The following is a 20,611-nucleotide window of genomic DNA, read 5'->3' as shown; positions in this document are numbered from 1 at the left end:
GTGTGGCCAAGTAGGTTGCGATGCGATTTAATAAATTGCATGTCTTCTACTCGCCAGAGTGCACCTCAACCGTTTCATTTTGTTTTAAAACAAAACACTTTTATCATGAGTTACATTAGCATACAGTACATTAGTGATAATTTACATTATGATAGAATATACTATGAGTTTTAATAGAAAAAGTGCAGACACTCGATTTATTACGTAGTAAGATTTCAATAGATTCAGTGCTTGATCGTGCCGTGTGTGAAGTTATGAAATATGAATTGGTTTTAACAGGCGCGGATTCCAGGGGAAGGTTATAGGGGCTATAGCTCCCTTCCCTTGACGCTCTGGTATACACTGAATAAAATGGTTTCAATCCTACTTTATTTACACTGGATAAAGTTGGAAACTATGCTTTAGTCCCTACCTTGATTATGTCCTTGTTCGGCGGCTAGGTTTCCGAGACGAGACGAGACGTCTCTTGAAATGCCTCGTCTCGTCTCATGACTCCAAAATGCAAACACAGTTTTTGAAATTGTTTAAAAATTTATTAGCTTGGAATAAATTATTGCCTTCGAAAGTATACCAGCCGTTTATTATTTCAAATGAGAACTATCCTAAAAGAACAAGGAATACCTAAAGTTACTTTTTTTATTAATTCCTACAAACAGCTTCCATTTCCATTTTCCAATCGATTCAAGTTTAAATATTTTGTGATATTGTTCCAGATTCAAGTAAAATGTTAAACCATTCATCGAGATCAGTGTTTCAGAAGATTTCATTCGGAGGGCTGATGGTTATATGTATGTTTAAAAATCCTTTATAAAAATACAAGTTCTCTTAATGCCAGTTTCATCAGTGACTAACCATTGTTTCATGAGTTTTCTCGTTCCGAACAAAGACACAAACGTGTCAGCCTTTTTCTGTCTGAGTTTGAAAGGATGTTGGTTTGACAATAAAATTTAGTTTCTTTTTATTGTTTTATGATGTTATTCGAACCAAAGCCATTTTTGGAATCGGAAAGTCACATAGGTTTCATTTCTTAGTAATTTATTTCATAGACACTACAGATAGAACTACTCATAGCATAATTTATTTCATACACATAGTTCTTTGACATAGAGGGAAATCTTCGGTTATAGCAACATCCAATATTACTAATAGAGATTTCCCTCATCCCCCTTGTAATTCGCACACCGTCAACAGATATAGAATATTGTTGAACATTTCTCGAACCACTTCATCACACTTCTGGCCCTGTGACATGGTGCATTTTCTTGTCGAAAAATGCCACTACATGGTTGTCACGAAGGGATGTACGTAGTCTGTAAGCAGTGTGCGATACCGTTCGGCCGTCATTGTGCCTTGCTCGAGCTCCACTAGACACATGGATGCTCACGTGAATGTTCCCCAGAGCATTATTATTATTATTATATTTAAAGTAAAATCAAATATCACGACATTAATCATTAGTTTTAATTAACTGAATTGAGCTGAAAATTAAATCTTGATTTCGAAAGATGAACTACTAAGTTTATCGTTCTGTACCTTTCTGAAGTAATAAATGCCGGAATTGGTTTCAAGGCTGTTTCTGAGTGAATACTTTCTTCAAAATAATATTAAAAATTATAGAAAGATTTTCGAGACATTCGAGTCGAGTCGAGATTTTTACGAACAGTCTTGACTCGACTCGTGTCTCGACTCGAAAATTAGAGTCGAGAAATACGTTTGTTTCGACACGTCTCGAATTTTACAAAGTGTGTCTCGACTCGAATTCCAGTCGAGATTCGAGACATGTCGACTCGTGCGCATCCCTATATATTCATATTTTAAATGTGCAATACTACCTCACGAAACATGACCCCGAAGTTAATTTACCAAAGTCTACTTTCTTCTTGTTAGATTAGTGATCGTTGTTTAGGATAAATTATGCAAAGTCAGATATGGTTATGTATGTTTACACTTTCGTTTCTTTCTTTCAAAATGTATTCTTATCTATTCCCATTTTTTATTAATAATTTATTTCTTGCATTTATTAATAACTATCTGAAAAACCCGTTATTCGCATGGTGGCTGTATTTGGAAGTCAACGACTATAGTAGTATCACCGTTGATTTCAGCGAGTGCGAAAACTATGGATTTTATATTAATATTGGTCATTTTGGATTATTTTTACATGTCACGGTATCCCACCGGTACCCCGACACGCAAACAAATGGGATGAATTTGGAAGTTAATGCAATCGAAGTTTTACCATTGATGTCAGAGACCGCCAAAACTATGAATTCGACACTAATATCGGTCATTTTCTACTAGTTTTACATGTCCCTCTAAACGTCTCCTGAGACTCCCTGGTTCGATTAAAAAAAGAAAAACGCTTCATCTTGATCTGGGACCTGGACAAGGGACCCGAGATCAAAATTTGGTAACTCTTGGTCGTCTCGTCTGGTCTCCACGCAGCACACAGATTCATACATACATACAGATAGACACATAAACAAAGTTTTTATTTTATTTATAATAGATTAGGTGTATTTCAAACAGTGTACCTTCCAGAAGTGTTTTTAGGGAGCACTGCCCGCCCGGAGCTCTGAGAGTACCCCCGGAAGAAACCAAAATAATACGTGTATAATATAATAATAAATAGAATAATATCAATAGTGGCCCCCGGAATACGAAATGTGCCCCTCCGGAACATAGTTTCTGAAAGAAACACTGATTTCAAACACAACAGATAGAACCAACGGCGCCGACTTCCCAAAATGTATGGGGGTGCATATCAACGGCGGGGCGTGTTATATGTTTTCAGGGGAGTCTCGATTTTTTTTGATTGATTTTATTCAGTTAAAATCTTTTAGGAATACTGTCATAAAGGGCTGTGCTGTGATAAAGTAAAATATACCGGTAATGTAAGGAAAAGTTGGGTCTCTCCTAGCTCAGTCGGTAACACGGCTGACTTAAACGTAAAGAAACAGGTTTAAACCCGGATTCAAGTTTAATTACTGTAATGTATATTCCCAACATATATAATCGTGATATTTAGTGTATATTTTCAACAACTTACATGATGCACAATGAGTGCAAGAGGCAGTGATATTATCAACACGTTACTAAAAGAAAATACTACATTCACACAAATTAAAATGAAAAAATCATCATAAAACAAAATAATTTTAATGTTATTTCAGAAAGAACTTGCAAGGATTTTGTTGTGAACATAAAGTATAACTTAGTGTGTTCCTTGGTTGCCTTTGCACAAACAAACTTGAAACAAACAAATATGCTTTAGAGGTTAGAAATTTTAACTAACATCTCGATGTTTTAATTGTTTATTTTTTGATAGTGGCAAGTGAGAAATATTTATTTTATTATGTTTCTATGAACCTAAATATCTTGCCTGCAGCGCCCTGACAAGATTATTTGTGTGAGTGCTGGAGCCAGGGAGCACGCGCATGGACAAAACAACCCCTAGCATTTCTTACACAGCACATGGTTGTTTGGCATAGAACGTTGCTACTATACTAGCGAGTTCCAGCTAGTTAAGCCTTTTACTAACAGCCGGAGGCAGCATTCTGTTATATTGTTGTAGTGAGTCGCGTGTTAAAATACTCCTAGTATCAGCGTTTTCATTCTTCTATTGACCTTGAAGGAGAAAACAAATGCCTTTCGAGGAATACAAGTTCCCTTTAATTCATGAAGTTGATATAGAAATGACCATCAACCTATGCTGTGCAAAAATGCTGGAAGTCTTTCTAAAACGAGCGGAACGAGCGAGCCATTTATCAAACGGCTCCACTCGAAACTCGACGTCAAAAACAGTGACACAGCTCGGAACTCGAGAAAATTACCTTTGATTCGACTCGAAACTCGACTTGGATTCGAGTCGAGTTTTAGCTCGACTCGTGCCCATCCCAAGGCATTAGAAAAAACGGCAGCTTATTAATATTCTGCTAAACTAGTTATATAATAATAGCAATGTTTTTATGTAAAATTAAAAATACAGAATATAGAGAAGCGTAGGATATGCAAACTGATCTGAAAGAACTCCAATATTACATACCATCAACAAACTATTTTCTAGTAGTGCAGGAGGCCTCCTCATAAGAACACAGTTTATTCATATTAACCCCTTACCATATATCGTTAATTATGGTACCCTAGGTTTAAGGGGGCAAATTACCGGGGGGATGAGGGGGATTTTCCCTCTCAATCACATTTTGTTCCCCCCAAAGATATCAACTGAAGTATCCCCACCGGGGATCCTCGCTTTCCCCGAAAAACCATGCTTATTATAACGCCAAATTTCACTGATTTTTGTCATTTCTTGTAAGTTTAATCCGCTAGCAATATTTCAAAATGAACGATGTAAACTGTTCAGTATTGGTCATTCTAATTTCCCCACAATCTTGCTTAGTTGCTTAGTTAGTTCAACGTTGCAACTATAACATTATGACTACAGTTGTTACTTGTAACGGTATCCTCATACCCTTCAGTTCGTCGTCGTTTGTGAATATTGAATATACAAATTGCGCATAACAAAGTAGGATATGGGTTTATAAATACTCTTAGTGGTTGGCCAAGAAGTAAACAAATAGCTTCTTCCATCATACTCGGGCATGTCATATCCTTCCTCTACATTTCTATCGATTATCACATTGTTTTAATTTTTGTTATATTTCATTTTAGTTTGCAAGTTTGCATAATATTTCTAATATACAATAAATAGAACAAGTGGATTTAATAGAACATAAGTGGACTAGTATTGATTGAGGATTACTGTCTTTTACAGTTTACGGAAATGAACTTTCGACACTATATTCAAAATCTGAGTTCGGCCTATATATTCTCTTGTGGCTATATGTAAATGTATATACTTACGACGCGTCCGTAGTGAGCAGACACATTAGTGAAAGTGAGTAAGAGCATAAGATTTGTTTTAGCATTTGCTAATACGACTGATTCTCCGTGTCATTCGTTGTCTGTCTGTGTCTGTATAAGCACTTCAACTGGAGCGCGCCGTTTAAAGTTAACCCTTCACTCTCTGTCTTTCTTTTCGCTATACAGTTTGCTGTCCACGCCAATAATTTTGTCTGAAAATCTTCAGTGTAATATTTATACTTCATTTGATAACATAGAACATAGTGAATCAACTCAGCTGTATCCTAACAGTAAAGTAATTATAAGTGCTTTTTCGTAAGCTCCATCATAGACTTGACTTGATTTTGAGTTTAACGTTCCGTTCAGCAGCGAGGCTATATAAGACGTGGACCTACTGATTAATGTGAAATCCGAACTACATAAGCTCCCGCTGGGAATCGAACCCGGGCCTCCCACGCCAAAGCTCCATCATAGAATCGATATTTGAAAAAATGGAAAGCGCAGCATTAGCGAGAAGTAGAAGCGCAAGCTCGAAAATTGAATTGCGAGTTTTTAATATTTGGCTTTCGATTTAACCTTGATGCCAGAAATCCGGCCCAGCAACAATCCATTTCTCGTATGATAGGCTAATATGTAGATTTTTTGAAGTAAGTCCGGTTTAACTGATAATTTTAGGGTTTTCATAACACTGAAGTAGGTTTTGTTTCGCAAGGCTGTACGCAGTTCAAGATTTCAATATAAGCGGAAAAATTAACATGTGTTTGTGATCATGGCTATCACTCGGGCCGAATTATTAAGTGAGTAAACCCTAGAGAGCTACGTGCACAAGAGTGAGTACAACATTTAAACACGTTCAGAAAGGTTAGTTGTGATGTGTGCATTTCAAACAATATATTCATAGTTATTGTCAGTAGATTTATTGAATTAATAAATCCCTTATTTATTACAAATGTCACATCATATTTACGTGTGTATGTGGAGGGTAAAGTATTATTGTCTCATTTTGAATTATTGTACCTTCAGACTCTACGTCAAGTTGGTATAGTTTTATCCCCCCCAATATAAATTGTATAATTCGCACACCTAGTTTTTGATAAATATTTCCCGCCGGGACACTTCAGACACTTTACTTTTAAATTCTGTCCACCATTATCCTCAGCCTTTAAGAAAAAGTATTCTTTGAAATGTTCGAACGGAAAAATATTTTTGTTCTCCATCTTTATAAGAACAACACCAATGAAAGTAAAATAGACTACAGATACCACTGCACTCGTAGTTCAATTATTAAATGTATTGATTCGGAGCTGTCAAAATCTATAACTAATTCTTCCAGGTGCTTGCAATCAGTACACGTGATTTCCCTGAGGCTGTTCTCATCTTCCAAAAATGATGTCTTCCCGTTTGGCCTATTTCCGTTTTGCCTACAGACTTTCCAGCAATTCATATCATTATCTCACTATCATCTTATCTGTAAGCAAAACGATTATTTCCGTTTTCCGTACGCACACTAAACGAGAGATATTTAGTGTTTGAGGTGGGAACGCTATATAAAGATAATGAAAATATTAATATACCTACTAAATGCAGTCATTCCATTTTCAAGTTAAATCTGTAGAAATTAGTCAGTCTAAGGAATATAAAATTAAACGAACAGCAAAGAAAAGTCCAGAATTAACATTGCATAGTAATCCTTTTACTGTCTAAAATTCTCATACTAATTAATAAATATTGCAGTGAGTTTGCCCTTTCTCTAAATTGTTTTTAAGTTTCTATGCTTAAATTTCTCAACTTATGTTCTTTTAAGGTTATGAGTAAGGTAAATTAAGTGTTATCATAATAGTTTTAAATGCGATTCAGTAACGTTCAAATCCGTCGTTGTCTGTTATCATCATATTCACTTTAAACGTTATGCCTTGTCTCAAGGCTTATCCTGGCTTATCATTAAGAGAAATTTTGTATAAAAATTAATAATTTAACTAAGATAAGTTTAAAGATATTGAGAAGGTAAGATATTGAGGTATTACCGGCCATTCGAGCTATTCTGCCCTTTATTCCAGAGCCACATTAAATACTAACGAGGGACATGACCCAATTGTCCGGCTCCGATTTCAATGAAATTTTTCTAGCTGATAGAGGACATATATGTATTATTTGTGATGACAGAAATTTTTGCCATGGTGCATGTTTTCTATTTTTTATAATTTTTAAGGGTTGTGATGTGGTTATTAGAGATTACTGTAGAAGTCCCTAACTAACCTTTGTAAACGTAGCGTTAATGAAAGAACAACCATGTAGATACATGTAAGGCCTAGGGGGAAGTTGTATGGTAGGTATGACTTTGACGGCAGCCATCTTGAAATCCGCCATTTTGAATTAAACTGAATTTTGAAAAATGAAAACCATAAAATGTGATACCTCATTTTAATAGCAAATTTTCCCAAAAAGCCAATGGTATGCTTATTTTTGTTCTATAATTAACCAGTGTAAATTTAGGACTGCTTCTAATGTGCACCAAACATCCATTTTTCGATCTTTCAAATTGGCAACAGTCCTAATTTTCACCGCATGTTTTAGGATTCCAACAGGCACTATGCAATTGTTGCCATGGTTCATGTTTTCTAAATTTATTACATTTTTTAAGAGTTGCGATTTGTCAGTTCGTGAATAGTGTTGGGATAAGCATCCAGCAATCTTTCTGAATTTTGAAGCCTTCAATGTAATTATTTATTTTAAACGAGAATACATGAAGAACCTGTAGACCTATGTGACGTAAAGAAATACAAATGAAATTATAACAAATTGGTGTTATACGAATACAAAATTATCAGGAAATGTAGCCTACATGACTGTTCCCACAACATTGTTTGTACCATGAACATAATATGAAAACAGGTAACTTGTTTATAAGGAGGTGTAACTTAATTGAGTGCCCGATCAATACTGATTATAAATTTTACAGTCATAAATCATCGACAACAATCGCTAGAAAACGAATGACTTTTTTGTCTGACTAGCTAAAAAATTGCCATAGAAAATAAATAAATAAATAAATAAATAAATAAATAAATAAACAAATATACAATAAAGAAATAAATATAAAACAAAACAAAAGACCCTTGATTTACACAACATGTTTCGTTTTCCTTTTTGAAGTGAATTTTCATTTGATTTTTCGTCTCATCTACTACACAAGCTACGTCTTCCGTATTACCTGAATGCAAAGTTGGAGTTTTTCGTTGTGCGATGATTCATGTCAGTAAACGAGTTTTTGAAGGGCAGGTATAGGAAATAAATAATTACATGGCAAGCCTTCAAAATTCAGAAAGATTGCTGGATGCTTATCCCAGCACTATTCATGAACTGACAAATCACAACTCTTAAAAAATGTAATAAGTTTAGAAAACACGGGCCATGGCAACAACTGCAAAGTGCCAGTTGGAATCTTAAAACATGCGATGAAAATTAGGAGTGTTGCCAATTTGAAGGATCGAATAACGGACATTTGGTGCTCATTAGAAGCAGTCCTAAATTCACACTGGTTAATTATAGAACAAAAATAAGCATACAATTGACTTTTTGGGAAAATTTGCTATTGAAATGAGGTGTCACATGCTATGGTTTTCATTTTTCAAAATTCAGTTTAATTAAAAATAGCGGATTTCAAGATGGCTGCCGTCAAGGATACCCTTACCGTATCACTTCCCTCTAGGCATAATATGTATTACCGAAGCTTTTATCCACTTATTATCATTAACACGTGGGTTAGAAACGCAGGTAAGGGACTTTCGCACGTAGTAAGTGAAGAATTAAATGCCTGTAACTTTTCCCCAAATAAGTGTATCTCAAACTAGCATCACCATTGTCTTCCTGATTAAATTCTAGCTCGGAATTATGTATCATATCACCCTATTGCTATTTAAAAAACTTGACCTTAATGCAAAATGGCGGATTTCAAGATGGCTGCCGTCAAGGTTATACCTACCATACAACTTCTCCCTAGGTCTTATATGTATCTACATGGTTGTTCTTCCATTAACGCTACGTTTACAAAGCTTAGTAAGGGACTTCCGCAGTAATCTTTAATAACCACATCACAACTCTTAAAAATTATAAAAAATAGAAAATATGCACCATGGCAAAAATTTCTGTCACCATAAATAATACATATATGTTCTCTATCGGCTAGAAAAATTTCATTGAAATCGGAGCCAGACAATTGGGTGATGTCCCTTGTAAGGTAAGTTGGAGGAATATGGCCACATGGGGAATATGGGCAATATTAAGCTTATTTGTTCACAAGTCCTGACCGTAAACATGAAGAAATTCGAAATTACTTGGCCGATGGTCACTGTTTCATGCAACTCTGTATTTAGAGGAATTTGTAAAGGAAAAAAGACAAATATATTTTAAATTTTGTATTTAAAGATTGCATGAACTTATAATATGTTCATAGTAATAAGATTTTCTTGCAAAATGTAAGACAACAGAAGAAAATCTAGGTCCCACGCATATAGAGGGAACAATAAACTGTGTGATGAATGGTGCGCGGAGCGCGCTGCTATACTGTACACATCAGCGTTTCCATCTAATATGAAAGTTACTAATTGGAGAAATGTGAGTAAATCGAGTCGGGGTAAAATTATTAGAACAAAACATTGCTGTTTAAGAAATTGACAAAATGAAGCTTTTCAAGAATAGCAAGCGTAGGTTACGGGATTCGAACTGATGATCGTGGATAGAAACAAAATACTTCGGGAGCACGCGATAACCGTCTACTCTACGAAGGTATGCTAAGGTTCAGACTGTTAGTAAACGAATATTAGAAAATCACTACCACAAACTGCCTGATTGCTTCCCATATTTTGTGGCTTATTTTCTTTTTTGTTTGTTCACGTATAAACTGTTTAATATCTATTATTATTAGAGCTGTGCAATATGTATAGTAATTAACATTATGAAAGATTAACGTTGTATTTTTAAGAAAGCATAAAATACCCTATCTCTCTGTATTTTTTGCCGCGCGTTTGCCACACTTACGGAAATGGAACTTAGAATTTGGCGATGAGTTTCGGAGATTTCTTTTGTTAATCATAACTTCTTCATTTCTTAATTTTTTACAGTAATATTTTTGGAAATTTGTGGTTTCCTTTTTCTGCATATTTCTAAGAGACATTTAACATTTTCTATCATAAGAAAGAGAGTTATTAATATCTATGTAATTTAGAAATGCATGTGACAGAAGTTCTGGACAGAAGTGTAGTTTCTTCTTTTATTTATACTCCATTCCTAGACACAGACAAAACAACTTTCCTCCATTTTATTGTTTCTTCTAACAAATAACGTATTAACCCATTCCTTTGGTTTGGTCTTACTTGTCAGCAATAAACTTAATGCGTCTCGATTAGTTTTTTGCCTTTCCTACTTGTGCTCAAGAAATAAAATTTGTTCTGTGTGCGCGAGAATCGATCCGTGGATTACAAGATTTTCAGACCAAGTTGCTATCGCATACTCTACGAGGGAGGATGGCCAGAACAGAGAAACTGATTTATTTGTTCAAGAGACATACGCATATTACTCTGACTTCGTTACCTCGATCTGTGTGCAAATTTACACAAATAACACAGTCTTCAAATTTTACACGTGATTTCGCCAACAAATTATTAGCTTTAACGCTACATGCAAAGTTGATAAAGCATTAAAGAAATAACACAAATTACAAATAGTGATCGAACTTACAACTGTAGGCACAAGAACGATTCTATTCAAGGTATCACCTCACCTTCCTATCTAGAAAAAGACCCGAGTTCGATTCCCGGAAGGAGCTTATGTGGTTCGGGTTTCACGTTAATCAGTAAGTCCCGTCTCATATAACCTTTCTGCTGAAAGGGACCTTAAACTCAAAATCATCTCAACCTACCTAGAAGGGCGAAACAAAATTTATTACTGCTACCAGCTAAGAAATATTTGTACTCCATTGCTTGTTCTCATAAAATAATAATTCTATTTGTCAATCCATAAACGTAATAATATTATTATCTTCATATGTAAACCTAAAAAGAATCTGACATAAAGCATATATCTTCTGTTCCTATCAATAGCTTCGACTATGTCTTTTCTTATTCTTTTGTAATTCTAGTAATAATAATAATAATAATAGTAATAGTAATAATAATAATAATAATAATAATAATAATAATAATAATAATAATAATAATAATAATAATAATAATGATAATAAATGGATACTGTTTTCTTCAGAAACTTGCGACTTAAAGGTCTACAGTGTAGAGTTCTGCCGACTACAACACACTGGACATTATTTATAAAAAGACGGAAAATCATTATTCACTAACTTATTGTCTACGGTTTGAACTGCAAGAAATGATCATATTTCTTCGCGATAATGTGCATACTATAGCGAAATGTGTTTCTACACAATTTCCTTTTTTCGGATGACTGGATAATTTTAAAAAACTCTATTATTGTAAAGAAAATAAAAAAAACATATCCAGGGAAATCGATCTGAGGACCACTAGAAACTTGAGCCCACGGTGTTACCGATTGCACCATCAAGACCTGCTTGCAAGCAAACCGCTACATTGAGTGATTTCTCGAAAGAGTCCAAGTGCTTTACATCGCATTGTATTTTTTGTTTCGTTTCTATTACGTTCACTTTTTGTTTTTCATACAATGCACGAAAAAGCAAATACATTTTTAGCCACAATGCCTAGGAATACCGTTTTAACTAATCAGCAAATAGGAAGCTACTGGCGAAATGATATGGGATAATGTGTAGAATTTATTTTCATAGCAACAAGGGGAAGATACTACCCCGCGGAAAACAAGCATAAACTTGTTTGACAGAAAATACCCTTGTGTTGGATTCCCTTTAAAAGTCAATTAAAATTTTACTTTAACTAGAATTTATTCTCATTAATCATCCGCCTCTTTTAGCCTAAAGGACTTAAACGTTGAGAAAAGTGTATGGGAAAAAATGTTGAAGACTATACATAGAAAAGTCAAGTGCCAGTGTTTTGTAAGCTATTGACAAGATAATAAAAAGACAGGAAAGAAAATCTCTTAAGAACAGAAACTGAACAATGTTTTAGCTTTCATGCTTGATTTGTTACTAGCGTGACATATTAAATTCAATGTACTATACATATTACACACAAAATTCGCTACTTGACTGTTGATAACATGAGAAATTAAACATAACACCTCCGACCGGGTTTAGAACTTTCTGTATTAAGCTGAGAATATGGGAAATTTTAATTATTTTTGCTCAATAGTTAAGAATGATGACATCGAGGTTGTGTCTTGTGATCATAGCAAAACGGATGAAGCACTTGAAATAATCTTTTTATTATACTGTATTTAGCATTTGGTCCAGTCTGGTTTCTATAATGTATTAACGCATATATCATAAGAGAAAGAGATGAACATAAACACCTTGTTTTCAAATATGTAAGACCATCTTCCGCTGTCCTTAAAAATCCGCTTTAGAGAGGAAAAGGGTAGAAGCTTTAAATGCGCTGTCAATATGTAAAAGTGACATCGTGATTGTCTGCCCGATCATCACGGGAAATCGAATGAACTGTTTCAAATGAATATTTGAATTCATATTGTACTTGGAAGAAAATGGTTAGCTGACGTCTATTGGAAACTTGACAAAACTTCACAAATATATGATGAAATAATATTTTACTCGTAGCTGAAAAGGGGTTCCTTGTTGGTTAAAGGAAAAAACAAAAAAGAGTCGAGCAGGAATCGAACCCAGGACCCTTTGCATGTGCGACGTGGATCTTTGTAACTCTACCACGCCGTCACTTGATAACTTGACGTTTCGTCTCATACATGCGTCAAGTTGGATTCTTTAAGACGCTTTTCCCCCACTATTTCTGGCTATTGCGCTCCTCCAGTTTGTAATAGTAACACTTTAAATGTGCACTACTACCTCGCGAAGGATGGCCTCGAAGTTTTTTTACCAGTCTGCTTTCCCCTTGTTAGTTAACTTTCTCCGGGCTTTCCTCACGTTACTTTCATACAATATATGTTCTAAGCGAGGAAAGGAGTATTAAAAATCTAAAGAAAGAGAGTTTCTGACGAATCTCTTACCATAGGAAGACGAAAATTGACATTTAAACTTCTTCTCACTAATCTGTGACCACATGGTACATCGTTTTCCGAAATCCCAACTCTAGCAAAGAAAGCAAGGGAAATGCTACAATATCTCAATTTCCCATTTTGTGTTCATAAACTGGCAAATGTGAGTAAGCAATTTAGGTCTTTAAATTAAATCTACAATATATTTAGCAGTTGGATTCACTTGGATCTTTTTCATTTGACTTTGATTGATATGCTATTCTATTGGGGAAGATATTTGAATATTTCGCAAATAACATTTCCATAATCTTATTCTTCTCGCTCGAAGAATGAGCATATCAACTAGTTTGTATCTCACCTTTAAAGATTGCTCCAGCCCATATCTTTAAACAAATTGTGTATTCATTTTTTATTTTCAGAATATACTTACAGGTCTTTTGAACCCATATTAGGAACCTAGACATTAGGGCAAGCCTTTCTTCAACATTGAGGGGGGAGTAGGGGTTAGACTGATCATATAACCTTTTTAAGCGATGTTCAAAATATTTATGATGTTGAAAACCAATGCTGTTGAGGATCAAGCGAGCAGAATTGTCTTCCACATTGGGAGACAGACAGATTTGAGGCTTATTCTGGGGACCTCAATTTCATCTCACTTTCCTTTGTGGCAATCGGACACAAATAATCACTTTCCTGCCCCCAAAACTCATTTCAAATCGGATTATTGGGGGGACAGTCCCCCTCAGTTCCAAGATTGGAGGGGACATGTCCCACTCATTCCCCCAGGATTTGCTCCAGTGAACCTAGAAACACAGTTTTATGAAGCTAAGAAAAGAATCAGGTTTAATTATAGTTCACAATAATTCAGCGAGCGATCAACTTTTATACGCAGATTTATAACTTTAATCTATTTAAGGTTACATGGAAATTGATCCAAGCTTGGCTTGTAGATTAATAGAGTCCTTTCACAGATCACAAACCAATCATCTTTCCTGAAACTGATAGTTCTAAGACTGATCAGTTGGTTCATTGGGAGTGTAACATCCCTTTCAGTACCGAGACTATATGAGACATGGTTCTAGAACATAACTTGGGATCCTAAACTAAATGTAATCCCATCAGAAATCAATCTCTTGATAGGGTTGATTCCAAAAATGTTACATTCTTTTCATTCTCACGTGAATGTTCCCAAATAGAATATGACCTTCCAGAATACATACTGTCTTTCCACTCGGTATCAACACTAGTTTATTAATCATATTCTCATTAAATAGTGGACATGATTTCTTTTTTCAACATACTGAAACATCTAATAATAAAAGCAAATTATACTAATATTGTTTCTTTTGTCTTTACGTTTTCACATAGATCAGTATTTCATTGATAACATTGTGTTTTTAAAAAGTTCTGTTCAGTTCACAGTTAAGACAGAGATAAGACAGCCACTTGAAAGCTACTCAGGTTATATTGCTTTGCTCTTCTGCCTAGTCGTTTGATCTTCTTCCCTCAGGTTATATTGAACCAACTTGCTGCTTTCATTTCAATAATTTGTATATTTAGTTTCGGATGTAAGCTTATTTTTAAACTTTATTAATGGGAAGAAATCTAGAACATCGTTACTTTTGATCTACGTAGGTAGAACCATACTTGCAGCCTTATAATATTACCTTACACAAGAATTTTAAAAATCTAACAGAATGACACCATATATAAAACTGTAATACTACAAATAATGGCTGTTCTTTCGACGAAAAGAAAAAAGGCACTTAAAGATTTGAACATGGATCAGCTAATTGGAAGGATAGAGCGTTACCTACTACACCACACACTCACGCGCTTGTTTTCTTGCTATACACTTTAAACATTCAGCATATGATTTTTGTTTCTGTCGTTTTCTGTATAACAGTTTCTCTGCTTTCCCTCTTGTTACACTATTTGTGTTATTTGTTCTGTAAATTGCATTTGCAAACGTAATATATTTTGTTGTTTAGCAGGATCCACAGCTTTAAAAGTTTCTATAGTCAGTTACATTAAGTCAAATGATTTTTTTATATCCTCCATCGCTTCAAGGAACAAAAGATACTATCCCGATAGCCAAACATAGATATAGTGAGAAGAGACCGCAGAATCGTATTTCTTGAATCATGTTTCAAAATTAAATGAACATTAATGAAAAAGTAGATTAACGTCCTACGTTTAAGTCCTTTAGGATTTAGGTTTCTGGGCTTTCGGCATCTATTGCCATTTAGCCCTCACATTTGAGGGAATGACGTCCGTCGGCGAGCACACTATCCGGAGAAAGGAAAGGAATAAAAGATAGGAGAAGGATGAAGGCGGCCTGGGACTTAAAAGTTAGGTGGAAAATATTCTTATGATGTTGAATTCTTGGAGGAACACTTTCCTATGACCCTGAATTGATTGTAAAAAGCCGTATCTTGATATGTCCTATTGTTTTGATTCCTGGAAACAAGAATTGAAATAGGAAATAATAGTTAATTTCAACCACTTCCTGTTGATCGTGAAAAAAAGCCGTATCCTGATATCACCAATTGTTTTGATCTATGGAAAAGAGAATTGAAATAGGAAGTAATAGTCAATTTGAACCACTTCCTTTTCCGGTAGGGTGTTGACAATAATTATGGTATGTTGCCTTGAGACGCTAAATCGTTTGGACAAAGATATTCTCGGTATCTGTTACTGTTTTCGTTCTATAGCGATAAACGTTCAAACCGTTATTGAAAACAGAAGTTATAATAAATTCTAATTACAGCCGAATTTTTGGAGTATTGTAGATAGTCATGATATGTTGTCTTTAACTAAATCGTTTGCAGAAAGCACTTCTCAATATCAGTTATCATTTTCTTTATATATCGACAAACGTTCAAACCGGAAATGGCTAATTTGAACCAATTCCGGTTTGAGTAAAAGGTTAACGAAGGAAATAAAATCTATTTCTTGGACACTGAATTAATTGCAAAAGACCACATCTTGAAGCATTTACTATATCTATTAGGCGGGAATTAGAAATTGAAACCGGAAGTAATAGTAAATTTCCACCATTTGTGGTTTCGGTAGAATATATTGGACACTCTTGATATTGGCTCTAGATGGTAACTCGTTTTCAAAAATCAGTTCTCGCTATGGGACCGTTTCATGCTATGACGATAAAAGTTGAAATTGTCGTTGAAACCGGAAGTAATAATAAATTTAAACTCTTTTCAATTTAGTACAGTATTGTAGATGACCACGATATGTTGCCTATACAAAATATGAAATGAAATCTTTGAGTTTTAAGTCCCACGGTTATGCCGGTTAGACTAAAGGAGACGGTGATTTTGAGAAATGAATGAAATGGTGGAATGAAGAAAGTGGGAGGAAACGGGAGAACCGCTAGAAAACCCACGCACACGATGTTTGTACACCACAAAGCTCACTTGAGCTCACTTGGCGAGAGCGGGGTTTGAACCTCGGATCCCGTGCCCCAGCGGTAAACGCTCTACCACTGAGCCACCGCAGCCCCTATGTTGCCTATACACGCGCAATCGTTTACAAAAAAGTCCTCTCTCTGTATGTTGCCGTTTTCATCTATGAGTTAAATGTTAGAACTGCAAATTGCTAATTTGAACCACTTCTTGCTTGAATATAGAGTTAACGGATGAGATGGAACCTATTCGTTGGATGCAGAATCAATAGTAGAAAACCATTTCTCTGTATCACTTACTGTCTTTGCTCTGGTATCTGTCGACGGCGCAGCCCTGCACGGGCCGGGAGCGCTCGGTTCGGCCCGGAATATGCCCGGTCCGGCCCCGCCCTGCCCGTCCCAAGTAATATCAAACTGGACCGGACCTTAACCGAGCCAGGCATATATTCTGGGCCGAACCGGGTCGGGCACATTCCGGGCCGAACACAAATGCTATAGGGCCGAACCGGGCCCGGCCACTCTGAAAGACGGATTGAAATCAAATCTTGTCAGTCTTTTTTAAAATGTTCTTCACTCCCCTGCCTTTGCCGTGTTCGTACGGTCTTACTGTCAGCCTGTGCTAATCGTAATGTGTTTGGGAAACTGACTCTTTATTCAATACTGCAAAGTACTGTAATACTACTAATATTACTACCTCTACTACTACTACTACTTCTATTACTACTAGGACCACTGCTAATACTACTACAACTGCTACAACTTCGCGTCAGAGTTGACATGTCTGGTGGTACCGAATTACTTTCTAAGTACAGAAGAAAACGGAGAAATGCTAGTTATTATGGCCGGTCTGCATAGAATGTGAACTGATGCTTGATCCACGAGGTACAATGGTGGCTCAGTAGGAAAAACACTCACATCTGGTGCTAGAAGTCGTCGGATCAATCACTGCTTGTGCTGTGTGAGCTTTGTGGTGGACAAACACCGTGTGCTTGGGAGTTTCCGGGGTGGTCCCGCTACCATAAGACCCAGGAGGCCAAAACCGTGAACTGGCGTGATCATAAGATCAGTACAATTTGTAGTAATGTTCAATAAGCAAGGCAAATACCAAAGAGTGTTACATGTTCCTGTATTGTTTATAGTATGATACTACAAATATAACAAAACATAATGATCAAATAAATCACCAAGATGCCAGGGTCGATTAGGTGTTCCTGGAATGGTGGCTCAGGGGTTGAACGTTCATCTCTAGTGGTGGGGTCCCTGGTTTGATGCCAGCTTTCGCCAAATGAACTTTGTGGTGGACAAACACCGTGAGTGGGGGTTTCTCGGCGTTCTCCCGTTTCCTCCCACTTTATTCATTCCACCATTTTATTTATTTCTCATCATCACCATCCTTTAACCTAACCGGCATAATTGTGGGACGTAAAACTCAAAGATTTCATTTTCATTGTTTTGTTTTCGTATTACTAGTAATAGCAGTAGTGGTATTTGCTGTTGTATTAGTATAGTAATGAGTAGTAGCAGTAGTGGTAGTAGTAATAGTAGTAGCAGTGGCAGCAGTAGTGGAATTAACACTAGCATTCGTAATCGTAATAGTAATAGTAGTATCAGCTGTAGTAGTTTTAGTATTAGTATCACATACGGTGTAGCAGTTTTACATATCTTCTCTGTTACTCGTGATGCCCTAATGGGCGTAGTATAAGACTTTTGCGTCCATGAGCTGTATTATTGTATAATAAACATGGCTGGACAGAGCAAGCACAGATAACAAATAGACAGACAGAATAGGGACATAGAAAACCTCGGGTAACCTTTCACACGATTTTCCCATTCGAGAAGGACAAATAGACATTGCAATATTATGGCGACACATTTCTTATTTCCCATTGCATATTGAAGGATTGACTTGACTTATCAACTTGATTGTTAACAGGCCGGTTACGCCCGGCCCGTTTAGAGCCCGGCTCGTTCGTGCCCGGCCAGTTTAGGGTCCGGTCCGTTTGTGCCCGGCCGGATCGGGTCGAGCCTGGCACTGAATACAGATCCATCCGCGCCGGGCCGGCCCGGTCTTTGGGCCTGAGTTTGCTGGGCTCTGGAACATTTCCTACTTTTATGCACTGCATAGTTTGGAAGTTTAAAACCTGTCGTTGGTCCCATAAATTTTATTAACACTAACATATCAATGATAATCTTATGTATAATTCAAAAATTTAGCCGTGAAATTTAATCCAGATTGGAAGTAGTTGTGGAAAGATCTCTTGCTATAACAGATTTGTGACTGTTCAGGTAAAACCAACATAATCTTTCTATTTTACACCGGATGAGTAATGCATAGGTCATTTCTGCTGTATATCAACTTCATGGACCAAAGCGACTCGTGACTTCATGAAAAGCCATTTGTTGGTCTTCAAAGTCAAAAACAACAAAATAGCTAATACTAGGAGTACACGCGACCCATTACTTTGATAGAAGAGGCAGATTCAACAGACGTGTTTGCGTATAAAAGACTAATGCCCTCCAGCACTTAGTAGAAGGTTTAATTGGGTGGAAGCAACATAGCAACGTTCTATGCGAAAGAACGCTGTTTGTTTTATCTGTTGTGTGTATGAAGCACGAGTTTGCTTGTGTGTCTGTGTGCGGCCTGGTGATCAGACGAGTTGACATAAAGTTACTAACTTTTGATTACGGATACTTTTGTCCAAGCCCCAGAATAAGACGAAGCGTTTGTTTTTTAAAATTTGAACCAGGGTTCTCAGGGGAGGGGTGCATTTACCGGGACATGTAATTATTATATGAGAAAATGGCCGATATTTGTGTTAAATCCATAGTTTTCCACTTCCATTGGCAACGACACAAAATCGGCTATCATTGTATGCGGGCCGGGGTAACCGGGGTGGGGGTACCGAAACACGTAAAATAATCCAAAATTACCTATATTAGTGTCAAATCCCTAGTTTTCCAGGTCACTGAGCTGAATGGATATTCTTTCAGAGGCGTTGTCTTCAAAATACAGCTGGGGCCGTGGTGGCTCAGTGGTAGAGCGTTCACCTCTGGTGCTTGGGTCCCGGGTTCGATTCCAGCCCCCGCCAATTGAATTTTGTTGTGGACAAATAGCGTGTGCGTGGGTTTCCTCGGGGTTCTCGCGTTTCCTCCTACTTTTTTCATTCCACCATTTCATTCATCACTCATCAGCACCGTCTTCTTTAACCTAACCTGCATAACCTTCGGACGTAAAACTCAAATTTTTCATTTCATTAAATTTTTCTAAATACAACTCCCATCGCCTGGGGGCCAGAGCCATTCTTTTCAAATTTCGAACCAGGGGGTCTCAAACTCTCTTGATTTTAATCTACAGAACAAATGCTTTTAACGAAAACATTGGGCCTGTTACCGTAGATGCCTAAAGGTCGTAAATAAAATACAGACTTCAAGTGTAACTGGGGTAACTCACCGAAAATGGCTGATCTAACACGTTTGATAACAGTGTGTGTAATAGCTGATTTATAAACGCAGTTGATATAGCGTGTATAAATAAGTGGGTAGCGTGTGTGACTGTTCTTCTAAAAATTCCGTGTTCGAGTCGCACCCTAGACTGAATTACATTTTCTTTCAAGGAATTAAGCACCATAAATCATGTTTGCGTTCGATGCTGAAAGAGATTTATCCTATAAAGGGAGAAAAACCAAGACAGGTACAAGGGAATGGGGAAAGACGTAGACTGCTTATCCTTAAGTGTTAAAATTTAATTTATTCCCATGTCTTTCGCTCTTTCCTTTCCCTCTTTAGTTTGTTCTGATTTTTTTAGCTTTCTATACTTTTTCTGTTTCTGCATGATGCGTATTATTATTTCGTTTTCTTTGCATTAATTTCTATCTCTTAGAACTTAACGTGAATGGAATTTCTGCATATTTATCTCGTGGTTGTTTCTCTAAGTGATGCTCTCAGACAGTAATACTTTTCCCTCCAAATGGAGGAATATCCTGGCATGTTATGTTTTCGGGCATGTATTTCCTGTCATGTTGGTTGCCCAACTATCAGATATACAGTGAAACTATTCTGCTACTGGAAAAAGCTATGGATCTTTCATATCCCTCCAGGTTCTAAAGTTCGTGGATGTACCATGTCTTATGTAGACTCGCAGCCATATCAACTCACCTCGTGAGATATTCTACTTTTCTATAATTTCTAAACCACTTTTCTCACTTTGAATTCTCTGTTTCC

Source organism: Thermobia domestica, chromosome 16 (genome assembly GCF_964235325.1).
Source record: "Thermobia domestica chromosome 16, izTheDome1.hap1.1, whole genome shotgun sequence".
Taxonomy (NCBI): Eukaryota; Metazoa; Arthropoda; class Insecta; order Zygentoma; family Lepismatidae; genus Thermobia; species Thermobia domestica.
Note: the sequence above shows the minus strand (reverse complement) of the source record.